This window comes from Equus przewalskii, chromosome 5 (genome assembly GCF_037783145.1).
Source record: "Equus przewalskii isolate Varuska chromosome 5, EquPr2, whole genome shotgun sequence".
NCBI classification, from domain to species: Eukaryota; Metazoa; Chordata; class Mammalia; order Perissodactyla; family Equidae; genus Equus; species Equus przewalskii.
This window is the reverse complement of record NC_091835.1, coordinates 26697838-26710174: the sequence shown is the minus strand read 5'-3', so window position 1 is coordinate 26710174 and position 12337 is coordinate 26697838. Positions and strand designations below refer to the sequence as shown.

The following is a 12337-nucleotide window of genomic DNA, read 5'->3' as shown; positions in this document are numbered from 1 at the left end:
TCCAGTTTATTTTCCCATCTTCCTTCCATGTGAATGAAATGCTTTGAATCTTCATTCCTGAAATTATTTCTGGTGGCTGGAGACAATTTCTACTACTGACATTTAGTGCTACCTACTTTAAACTTGCCTTCTATGCATATATTCTCATTTAAGAAAAATTAAAAAAACCACCTTGTGATATGTCATTTCCATCTTAAAGTTGGAAAAATTTGGCTCAAAAGTCTGCCAAGGCTTTGGGTGATGACGTGTCAATGGTCTGTAACAAATGTACTACTCTGGGGGGATGATGATAGCACGGCGAGGCTGTGCATGTGGGGGCGCAGGGGGCACATGGGAAATCTCTGTATCTTCCACTCAAGTTTGCTGTGACTTAAAACCGCTCTAAAAAATAAAGTCTATTAAAAAAAAAAAAAAAGAAAAGTCTGCCGTGGAACACATAACTCAGAAGTGACAGAGCCAGGATTCGAGCCCAGCCTGGAGTTGGCCACCTCCCCCCATCTGCTGGAAAATCAGCACGTGGCTCCCCAGGAAAAGCACAGTCCACTGGCCCCTGTAAAGAGAACTGGCTAAAATTTCCATTGTGCTAAAAAGAAAATCCACTTTCCTTGAAACAGTTTTGGTTGCCTCTTTCAGGAGGATCAAAAACATCTTTCTACACTAAGGAAGCAGACTATGGCACTTCTCATTTCACTGCACTTGTCTAATATGCCTGAAATCCACAGCAGTGTTAGGAATGAACTGGCATCGCTGATAATATTCAAATGGAATTCTCACCCAGCTCCTCCACCACAGGCTGCACTGCCTCTTTACTACAGGGTAGCAAGAGAGGATCCTTTTTAATTCCCCTTCTAATAAGCATGACTGATATTTTCTTAGCAACTAAGTATTTTTAAGCAACTGAATAATTCAGTCAATGTAAGGAATTGGGGAAAAAATATTAAAACTTGTACAGCAAGAACTCAAAGAGCTAATGAGAAACAGCTGGCCAGATGGAGGGCTGGCAGGGGCACCCGCACCTGCGTGAACATGGACGGCTATGCACACACACCTCCTCCCCAGGATACAGCTCCGCTGGCCCCTGGAAGCCAACACGGCCAGAGCGTCACAGAGTCCACTTTGGTCCCACAGCCTGGGGAGAAGGGCACTGCAGAACTCGCCTGCACGCGCGGCTCCATGGCGCTCTGGGATGCTACGTCACCTGTGCGAAGCCTACGGCCCGAGGAGAACCTGAACTCCAGGCAAGGCTGTGCTGCAAACACCAGGAAGGGCAGCAGCAACCTCAAGAGCCTCTGCTGCTGCAAGGGCAGCTCACGAAAACAGAAAGTGTCTACCAAGCTGTGATAAAAGGCCAAGTGAACAGGCAGGCACTAGTGGGACACGAGGAAGCACGCAGGAGCAGCCAGGGGCGGAGATCTGGAGGCAGCAGCCTTGGGGTCTAATTCCCATTCTGCCATGAATAAGCTGGTCACTTCAGCACTCCCAGCCCTGGCTGTTATTCTGGAAAATGAAGAGGGAGGGAGGAGCTAATCAGGTCCTTTTCAACTCTAAGAATCTGTGACTCTGTGATAAGACAGCTCAATGTGAAAATGAAAAGAGATGTGTTTTTTTTTTTGAGGAAGATTAGCCCTGAGCTAACATCTGTTGCCAATCCTCCTCTTTTTGCTGAGGAAGACTGGCCCTGAGCTAACATCCATGCCCATCTTCCTCTGCTTTATACATGGGACACCTACCACAGCATGGCTTGACAAGCGGTGCCATGACCGCACCCAGGATTGACTGGGAAACCCTGGGCCATGGAAGCGAAACGCATGCACTTAACCACTGTGCCACGGGGCCCGCCCCAAAGATGTGTTCTTGATTCCAACTAATTTATAGTATTTAGTAGCCCAAAATTAAATAAACCTCATAAAATCATGTTATCCTTTCCTTCCTACCTCCTCATATGAAATAGCGGCTAAATGTCTGCAAGAAAAGGAAGACCACTCATAGACAAATTCAGCACTGCAATATAAACACAGATTATTGGTCCAAAGAGATGACTTTGGACATAACCAATATTAGCAAACCTTACAATTCTACTTTTACTCCCTAGGTTTTTTAAAGAATTGCTGAACACCAAACAGATGTCAATATTTTAGGCCTTCTACCATCAGGTGCTCTGACTTTATGTTAAACGAAATTCTATTCACTGAAAAATAAAGTTTTAAGAGCTGGGGTGGGCCCAGTTACACACTCCACTTTGGCGACCCAGGGTTCGCAGGTTCAGATCCTGGGAGTGGACCTACGCACCGCTCCTCAAGCCATGCTGTGGGAGCATCCCATGCACAAAAAAACAGAGGAAGATTGGCACAGATGTTAGTGACAATCTTCCTCAAGCAAAAGGAGGAAGATTGGCAACAGAAATTTGCTCAGGGCCAATCTTCCTTACCAAAAAAAAAAAAAAAAAAGTTTTAAGAGCTGAAATGAAGCTGGATAACTGACTGATTCTCAACACATTTTGTTTGTTTTTGGTATGAAGCTGCCCAATTTAACATTAAAATCTTCACAAACAAAAGCAGGAAGATCTCCATATGCTCCTTTGGTGTGAAAGTGAATAGAAGCAGGCTGCAAAAGCAGGTGCATAGAACACTTACTTTTGTTAAAAGAGGAGGAATGTACACATATTCGTTTGCTTATATTCAAACAACGGCAATAGAAGGATAAACTAAAAACTAATGAAAATAGTTAACTATGGGGGGGCTCTGAAAAGACAGTGCTGGAAACTGTGCTTCTAATATACGTGTTTAGTCATGTTGATGTGGGAACCTTGTAAATGTTTTTACCTGATTAAAAGCAAAATTAAATCAGTGTTTTAAAAAAGCCCTAAAGACTCAAGCACAATGAAACAAATGATCCTAACTGTACATTAGTACAGAGGCTAAACTACAAAGAGAGTTACTTCAAGTGACTTTAAAACTCAGTGACTTCTTTCTACATCACTCGTGATATATATCCTAAAGATTAAAAAGACTACAAGTAAAACCAGAATGCGGCATATCCTAATTTCTTCAATACATGGCTATAAAAGAAAGCAAGGGGAAACAGAAACAATTAAAAGATGTTCTCTGCCAAATGCTATGTGTGGACCTTATTTGAATCCTGAATCAAATATTTATGGAAAAATTGGGGAAATCTGAACACTAACTGAATATCGGATAATATTAAGAAGTACTGTTAATTTTCTAGGTGTTTTAATATCGTATGTATGCAAAGGGGAAAAATGCCCCTATCTCTTAGACATACACACTAAAGTATTTATGGATAAAATAGAATGATGTCTAGGATTAAAAGAATCCAGGGAGGTGGGGCTCAGCGGAGGGGACTACAGACCAAACCCAAACCACTGCCCATATGTTGATTACTGAAGCTGGGTTTGATATACTGTTTTCTCTACTTTTGTATTTGGAATTTTCCATAAGTTAAAAAAAAAAAACAGTTCCAGCAACAATTTTTGATGTACATAAAGATCCAAGGAACCCTTGGAACAGTTCATAGCTGAGAGAGAGGGAGTGTGTGAGGCTCCCACACTATGAAATGCTGGCCCAGTCCCTTAGTCTCCACGGGATATCACAACCAGGGAATGAAGCTGCTTGTTGAGAACACAGATCCAATTTGTGGAGAGGTGAGACTAGCACCCAGTGTCCTGACTGCTGGTCCAATATACCATAATGCAAATTCTTCAAGGTTAAAAAACAAAAAAAATGAGTTAAAAAATTGTACATCCATGCATTATAAATTCACTCTTTCCCTTGTCACTTCCTTCAGTTATATATTTTTCAGTTCTAAAATTACCACTTATTTCTTTATATCTTCTATTTTTTTTTGGCAAGACTATCTTTCCACTTATTTCAAGAGTACTCTTACTTCTCGTAACATTTTAATAAAAGCTGCTTTAAAGTGTGTGTTAGTTTTTTATTGCAGCCTTAACAATTTACCACAAACTTAGCAGCGTCAAATAACAGGCTTTTATTATCTCAGTTTCTGTGGGTTGGAAGTCTGGGTGCAGTGTAGACTAGCAGAGCTCTCTGCCTAGGGTCTCACAAGGTCTAAGTCAAGGTGTCAGCTGGCCTGGGGTCTTATCCAGATGCTCTGCAGGAGAACACACATCCAGACTCATTCAGTTCTGTTTGGGTACAGAAGTGAGGCCCCCAGTCCTTGCAGGCAATCAGCTGTTGGTCATTTTTAGCTTCCAGGGGCTACCTGCACTCCTTGGCCTGTGGCTCCCTACATCTTCAGAGCCAGTGTGCTGGCCTTCTTATGCTTCCAATCTCTGCCTTCCCCTTCTGCTGTCGGCTGGAGAAAGATCTCTACTTTTAAGGGCTCATGTAAGCAGAGAGGCCCATCTGGATAATCCAGGATAACCTCACTATTTTAAGAACAGCTGATCAGTACTCTTATTTACATCTGCAAAGTGCTTTTGTCATGTAACGTAACATATCCCCAGAAGTAACACCAGGGGTGAAGGTCATGGGGGCCAAAATTCTGCCAATCCTAAAGTCTTTGTCAGATAATTCCAACATCTGCATCATCTTGGCTTTAGCCTGTCTTTTCTCTTGAGAGGTGGTATTTTCCTGGTTCTGTGCAAGCTGGGTAATTTTGGATTGTATCCTGGACATTTTTAATATTGTCCTGTTATGCGACTCTGGGTCTTGTTTAAATTCTGTGGAGAATGTTGGTACTTTTGCTTTAGCAGCACCGGCCTGGCTGGCTTCAGTCTGTAAATCCCGACTCGCCATCTGTGGCTTATGGTCTCAGCGTCACCTCCATCTTCAGAGGCTCTTTCCTCCCTGTACACCATCACCAAGCAGCCATCCTGGTTTCCAGGCAGTGGTCTACCCCTTAGCTAAGTTCCCAAAGTCTCTGGTAAGCCATTCAAGGTCAGATCCATGTGTGCACAGCTCGGCATTGAGCCCATAAGTTCATAAGCAACTTCAGGGGTCACTTTCCTGAGCTCCTCCTGTTCCATAATCTCCCTGGTGGACTTTCCAGTGGCTTGGGGCTCCCCTTCTCAGTCCTCCAGCCAGAAACCTGGGGCTTTAGTTATCCTGCTCTTTGGTGCACATCCTGTGGCTGCACCCTTGCCTGGGACCCAGCTGCAGAGAAAGAAGCAACAGTGGCTCCCCGCTACTTCCTCAGATTTTTAGGTGTCTGCAGGCTCCTGCTGCCCCAGAACCAGCTGCAGGACAGGGAGAGAGAGGAGAGAAAATGGTGGCTTTCCCCCACTCTCTCTCCTGGAGCCCAAACTGGAAGGCTTCTCCCTGGTTGCAGCTGGGGCCCAGCCCTGGGTTTTGGATACCCTGAGACCAGGCTGGGACTGCTGGAGGAAAACCAGGAAACTCACTGCTGGTAGAAGTGTACTTCAAATTCTAGCCTTTGTCTCCAATCTGCCTGTCACCATTTACTTGTCAGAGTCCTCAAATAGATGCTCCATGCAGCCGTCCAGGCTTCCCAGCCATGGTCAGTGCGAGACATGGGGTGCAGTGCACTTACTCCATCTTCCCCAAACCAGAACTTGACATCCATGCATTTGAAAACATGTTCTCAGTGGTTATCTCTGGGAGAGGGAAGAGGGGCAATTTTTATTTCCTTATTTCCAATGTTCTGCATTTCTCAAATTGTCTACAGTGATGAGCACACATTACTTTTGAAACCTGATGGCTTTTCTGCAGACTACTGCATAAGTACTACCTGCTTTAGAAGGCTTAACTGGTGGGGGTCACCTACAGCATGCCATTGCTCACCTCCCAAGAGAAAGCAGGAATAACCTCTGTGTCTCCTCTAGGAGTTGTGCTTGTTCTTCTTTGTAAAATAGTTCAGTTAAAATAAAATTAATATTCTTAAACACTCTGGAGTTGATTTCCTGTTCAGATATGGAGACTTGTTCCCTCAACATTCATCTTACTAACTACCAAAGTGACTGGGATTTTAATCGTGAAGGAGACAAAAGAGTAAGAGTTAGTGATTTAAACAATTTGCAAAACTACCCAGTGTTGCTTCCTCCTTCCCAAACACATTCCCACTAGCCGCTGGAAGATGCACTGAGCACCCTCACCCCACGTGCCTCTACTGTTATCTGGCATCAAGCCAAGGGCCAGAAACTGCCCCACGCAAAAGCAGTGTGACTATAAATCTATTCTGCTGCCAGTTTCTGGGCCCCTCACTTGCACTGGCCCCTTCTAAGGTCCCAGGAAAGGCCCTAAGCAAAGTGTGCCTATGGTCACAGCCTTTTGTACAATTTACAAAAAATACTCCAATTGCAATCAATTAAGACGGCTGCCTCTTTCCACTCTATGCCTCCATCCCTCTTTCCCTTTATGTCAGGTAGCTTACGAAGGGCTCTTGGCATTTTTGGGATCCAGTTAAGGGCACAGCGAGTTGGAAACACATTTGGTCTGGGTTATGGGATACATTTATGTTGTCTGCAGCTACTTCTGCGTACACTTAAGTTATTACTAGCCACCTCAATGCAGGTATGGCTTCTGCCATCACTCACTGCGCCTGTCTGCCAGGAGTTTACCAGACAAATGTGCAGCGCCAGGGGCCTTGCCGCACTGGGGGCGGATTCAATGGTGCCTGGCCAGAAGTGTGTGGGCCGTGCGAAAGCAACAAATTTGAAATATGGGAGCCAGATGCTCATTTGTGAGAAAACTATCATCAGACACGTTAAAATGTAAGCGAAGAGTTCATTTCTCAGTAGTCAAAACTGTAGTTCTCTCCTGAGAGAAAAATAATTGATAATGTAGCAGTATAATTATAAATGTATCACAGATCTTTTTACTTTTTTGAATAGAATCGTGCAAAATAGAATTTATCAGAATGCCTGCTTTTCTGAGACACACACCTGTACCTGTACTAGAAACAGCAAAGATATCTATACGTGAAATCATGTTTGACGCATCCTACCAATAACAAAAATTTATGATCAACTATGCTAAGGAATCACTGAATTCTTTCTACAGTATTCTCTGTCATGCAAAGAGGCAATTAAACAGTACACAGCCAAAGAAAAAGTCTTACAAAGGTGTATCAGGTAATTAACTAACAAATATGCTATTTTTCCAGATTTAGTGGTCAGCCTTTTCAAATATGTAACTTATTTACTTTTCTCATTCTAAATAAATATTCACTTCCCAAATTAATCTTTATTTGTAACACTGTGTTATTTTTTAAAGAGGCCCCTTCTCCCAAATTGTATAAGCTTCAGGTCCCACAAAACTTGGCATCTGCCCTTGTCCCAGATGAAATTTGATTAATTCATTCAAACATTTATTTGCACTTCTTCTCCATCAAGTAAGTCTAAGTACTTAAGGATCTGAGAGTTTATCAGAGAGAATCTCTCCCATTATAGTGGGATAAGACAAAGACGACAGTATGTTAAATGGTGGTGAGGGCCATGGAGAGAGTGAAGTGAGGACAGCAGACAGGCCTCTGGTGGGTAGAGAGGGAGGGGGAAGGCCTCAATAAGAAGTGAGCATCTGTGTCAGGCCTAAAGAAGGTCCTGGGCACAGCGCAATGGCCACTGTGTCCCAAGTGATGACCGCAGCTGGGAGGCCACACCATATCCTCACCCACATCATCTCATTTAATCCTCACAGTTCCCATAATATAGATCAATGAACTCAGGCTCAGAAAGGTTAGTGACTTGCTGGCAGTCACTCAGCTCTGCAGGTGGCCTCAACCCCACCCTGATTTCAGGCTGTGCTGTCTTCTCTCTGGTTTAAGAGACCCCACATGCAAAGCACAGGGCACATAAAGATCTAGAAGGGGAGACAACTAGATAAGAGGCCAGCACCACCTCCCAAGTGCAGTCACAGAGAGCAGAAGGAATGAGGCAACGCCGAGGAAGAGGGCACTGCCAGCGTGACCCAGAGAAGCTTCCCAGGCATGAAGTCAATGCTGGGCCTTGCAGTGGAAAGAAGACCAGCTGGGCAAAGAGCAGTGTGTGCACAGACTCGGGACTGCTGGGCAAGTGTGAAAGGCTGAGTGTGGCTGGGACCTGGAGGATGCCTGCAAGGCTGGGCTGTGAGGGATCTCCGGGGCCAACCTAAGAGGTCTGATGTAATCTCATGCCAATAGCAATAAGAAGGACAAGCTGGGGAGAGACAGGATGAAGGGAGATTCACCATTGCATCCTACAACATTATAATATCTTTTTGAATTTTAAAATGGCTATAAAGCAAAACATCAGTTTAGGGAGAAAACAATCCCACGATTTTAAAATGAAACTACTTATAGCACTCTAACTTCCCTTGATCCTTGTCCACGTTACCACATATTTTTATAACAGTATAATTGCTGTGTAACACTGTTTTGCTTTTTCGTTAAGGCATGTTTTTGAACATACTTCCATGGATCAAAATGATACAAATTTTGTTAGGAGGCAAGGACAAGAATGAGATTGCCAGGCATGTTTCCTGGCTGTGGAGTACTCTTTCATACTGATACACAGGGGTTACACAGCAGAGTTTGTTTTCAAAACTGGGATTCCAAAATCAAAGTCTTTATCACATACTGCTAGCTGCTCTCCAAAGGATTAGACCAGTCTACAGAATCACCACCCAAGTTACCGATCCCCAGAAACCCACCAAACACTCGGCTTTATCATGTTATGTTTTGTGGAATCTTCACCTTTTTTGACTCCCTGTTGCTAAGGTAAAACCTAGAGTCAAAAAATATGCTACAGTCCAAAGATGCTCTACACATCCAGATCTCAGAGAATACCACCAGCGTGACCTTGGCTCAACACCCAACTGTATGGTGGGGTTTTCCTGTACACCTAACACTATGCTGTGTGCAGGAAGCTCACGACCCACTGAACGAAAAGGGGAGCTGGCAAGCTGATGAGACAGTGGGTGAAGGAAAAACAGGAACAAACCTGAAAGGGTAAGCAGCACTTAGAAAAATCTGTTGCTGTCTGAGTACACAGGAGGTGTGGATGTAACCAGAAGCAGGAGTGTTTGGAAAGAAGGAATGGAACAGAAGTCCTGGAGCCATATGGAATTAAAAGGGCTTGCACGGAATCATCCATGCATCAATCTTCGCTTGGTTAATCGAGTTCAAATCCTTCCCTGCAAGCAGGACAACTCTGCTTAAATACTGCCTAGTTTTCTCTCTACTGTCCACTCGGATTACTCTTCTACCTGATAATATAATGGCTAACATTTATTTAAGCACTTACGGTGTGCCAGGCATCTTGCTAACAGCTTTCAACTGACAGTATTCACAACAAGCCTGTGAGGTAGGTAAATTTTAACCCCATTTTATTGATAAGGAACCTGAAGCAGAGTTATATGAACACATCAGATAAACTTCCTCTTTGAAAAAGAATTGGTACAGACAGAACCTGGAAGTCCACTGGGAAAGGATGTTCACGCGTGCAAATGAGCCAGCAAACTCTGGCAGTTCAGGAAACTGCACATCAGCATCTAGTCGAAACGGCTCAGTGCGAACTGCACAGTGAGAATCTGCAATAAAGCACGTGCAGCAGAGAGGCACGGCCAGGGCACCATCCTAAACCAGTCACTCCACTTTCTCTACTTTAAAATGGGGCTGTGCAACCTGGCCACGGCTTCTTTGCAGATTTTGAGGACCAAACAAACAAAAAAAAACAGGCAGGAAGCGCTTCACAACTCTTCACACAGAACTGTGACTTCTGGGGTACAGGAACTCACAGATACAGAAAATTAAAATTATATTTGGCCTACAAGTAAAGATTGTTCCACATCGGTCTACCTCGAACATATTCTTCCAACTCTCTGGCAGGGAGAAAATCTGTGTTGTTTGTTGTAATTCAGTCTACACACAACCAACACTCTAACCCAGTGCCACCCCATGGTTATCAAACATTTCCACGGTGGTCCAGCCAAAGCTACCTGATGGAAATAAATAAAGGCAGAGAGAAAAACCACCCTTTAAAGATTTAGCCCTGGGATTTACATCTTTCCATCCTATCTTTACACTATGTATTGACATTATTCTCTTCAACAAGCCTTGTTTTCACAGCCATTGCTGACTAGCATATGAAAGGCCATGAGAGGCTGCTGTCGCCAGCAAAAATGGAAAAGGTGCTTGTGTGATGCACTGGGCCATATTCTCGTCCCAGTTCTCATGGTTTTCCTTTAGGACGCTCCCCACGGCCTTAGGAGTATTTCAAGATCTTAGTGTAGTAAAAACATGAACACCGAACACCAGGTTCGCACCTTTAAGATACAATTTAAGGAAAGGCCAAGAAGGGCGTGATTACACGCCAGTGCGAGCTTCCACCCGTGGCTCTGCGCGGGTCGCCACGCCGGACACCCCACAGGGCATCCCACCGGCCTCCACGCCCCGACCTTCCCAGGTCCACCTGTCGGCCTTCACCCTGGGCCCTCCCCGGCTCATCCCGGGCCTCCGAGCTGGACCCTCGCAGCCCGCCCCTCCACCTGGGACCCTCCCAGGCCTCAACGAGGGACCCTCCCGGGACCACACCGGGCTTCCAGCGGTACCCTCCCCGGCCCACCCCGGGCCTCCAGCGGGACCCTCCCCGGCACACCCCGGGCCTCCAGCGGGACCCTCCCCGGCACACCCCGGGCCTCCAGCGGGACCCTCCCCGGCACACCCCGGGCCTCCAGCGGGACCCTCCCCGGCTCACCCCGGGCCTCCAGCGGGACCCTCCCGGCACACCCCGGGCCTCCAGCGGGACCCTCCTCGCCCGCCCCGCGGCCTCCGGCGGGCAGCCTCCCCACACACGGGCCCTCCTCGCACGGGGCCCGCCGCCCTAGAAGGCCTTCTGAGCCCGGGCGTTGGCTCCTCTGCTGGACCGCCGTCCTGAGGGCCTCAGCGCCCGCCCTGCCCGGGGCCTCGGCTTCGGCCTGAGGAGCCCAGCGCCGCGCCCTCGCCCGCCCACCCAGGCCCCGCGTCCTCACCGGCCCTCCGGGCCCGCGCCGTCGCCCGCAGCGGCCTCCGAGTCCCACGCCGCTCCGCCCGCTCCCGACTGCCCGCGGGCCGCCCCCGCCCCGTCCCGCCCCCGCCCGGGGCCCCGCCCCCGCCCCGCGGACGCGCCGCCGATTGGCCCGCTGACCGCTGGGGCGGGGCCTCCGCAGCCCGAGGCCTGAAAGCGCGGCACCGAGTTCTGATTGGTGAACGGAGGAGGAGGGGCGGGGACTCAGCTCCCAGGGCCCGACGGGGTTCCCCGCGGGGCTCACCCCGCCCCAGCCCAAGGCCGCCAGCCTTCTTACGCCCACCCGTTGCACTCCTCCTAGGGCTACCGGAACAATGGCCTAAGGGCACTGAGGGCCACTCGAGGATGTGCAGCGGCGGAGGCGGGGCGCGCTGGGGAGGAGGCCCACGGCCCTCTCAGCCTTCGCGGTCGCCCTCTAGCCTCGCTACCTCCACCCGGGAATGGAAACGTGACACCACGTCCCGGGCCTTCCAGGACCGCGACTCGCAGGAACACACACCGCTTATCCTTGGAGGGGATCAGTGAACTAGACATCCTTCAAGATCCCGCCCAACGTGCCCTCCCAGCCGGATCCTGGCACCAGCTGCTGTCCGACGCCCCCACTTGGCTGCCGAGGGGATATATCCAGGATCGATGTGGGCTTGTCCTCCAGGGCACAACGCCTGTGCTTCTGCCTTCGGAGAAGTGCCGCTCCCCGCGGGGCCGCCTCAGGGTCTGAGGCTCGGCAGGGACCCCTCTCTGGAGCTGAGGCCTGCGAAGAGGCCCCCCCCATCGCTCCCTCCAGGTTTCCCCCTAACCGGCCCCCAGAGACACCACCACTAGCCCCGCCATCAGAACCCTGCGGACTGTCATCGCTGCCCCCGGGAACGTGCACACACCACAGGACGACCCCCAAGAGGTGCGCGGCGCCAGTGGGGACCGCGCAGAGCAGAGCCAGTCAGAAGGGCGGGTGACCCGGGGAGAGGAGGAACTAGAGACAGCGGGAGCTTCACTCCTCAGGGGTCTAGGCAGGGGCTCAGGAAGGAGGCAAACGGGCCCACCCGGTAGGTCCCTGGGGTGGCCAGTGGAGCCGGCAAGAGGGCCGTCCACCCACACACATCGCGCTTACAGTCCAGGTTTTACAACCGTCTTCTAATAAGCTGTAGGAACTTTCTTTATCTTTCTCTTCTTAGCTCTACTTCAGTCAGTCATTGTATTTCCAGGTTTTGGTCACTGTTGCCACAGTGAATGAGATCTTCCTTTTCCCAATACATTTTTTAGTTAGTGAGCAGATATCAATCAACTCTTGTTTTTATCAGACATTCTTTCACTTTAAATAGGTGATCAGATCACCTGTAAATAACTCCTCTCCAGTCTTTA

At 48.1% G+C, this 12337-nt stretch overlaps 1 protein-coding gene across 3 annotated transcripts in view; it reads right to left on the bottom strand.

Moving 5' to 3' along the window:
- The window catches only part of FARP2 (FERM, ARH/RhoGEF and pleckstrin domain protein 2), a 110261-nt gene extending 99226 nt beyond the window's left edge, over positions 1-11035 (bottom strand). Inside the window, exon 1 of one of the 3 annotated variants that reach the window (XM_070620293.1) lies at positions 10944-11035. The gene's annotated coding sequence lies outside the window, so the exon portion shown is untranslated. The remainder of the gene's footprint in view (positions 1-10943) is intronic. The other 2 variants (XM_070620292.1, XM_070620291.1) reach the window with 2 other exon arrangements.
- Positions 11036-12337: the final 1302 nt, after the last annotated feature.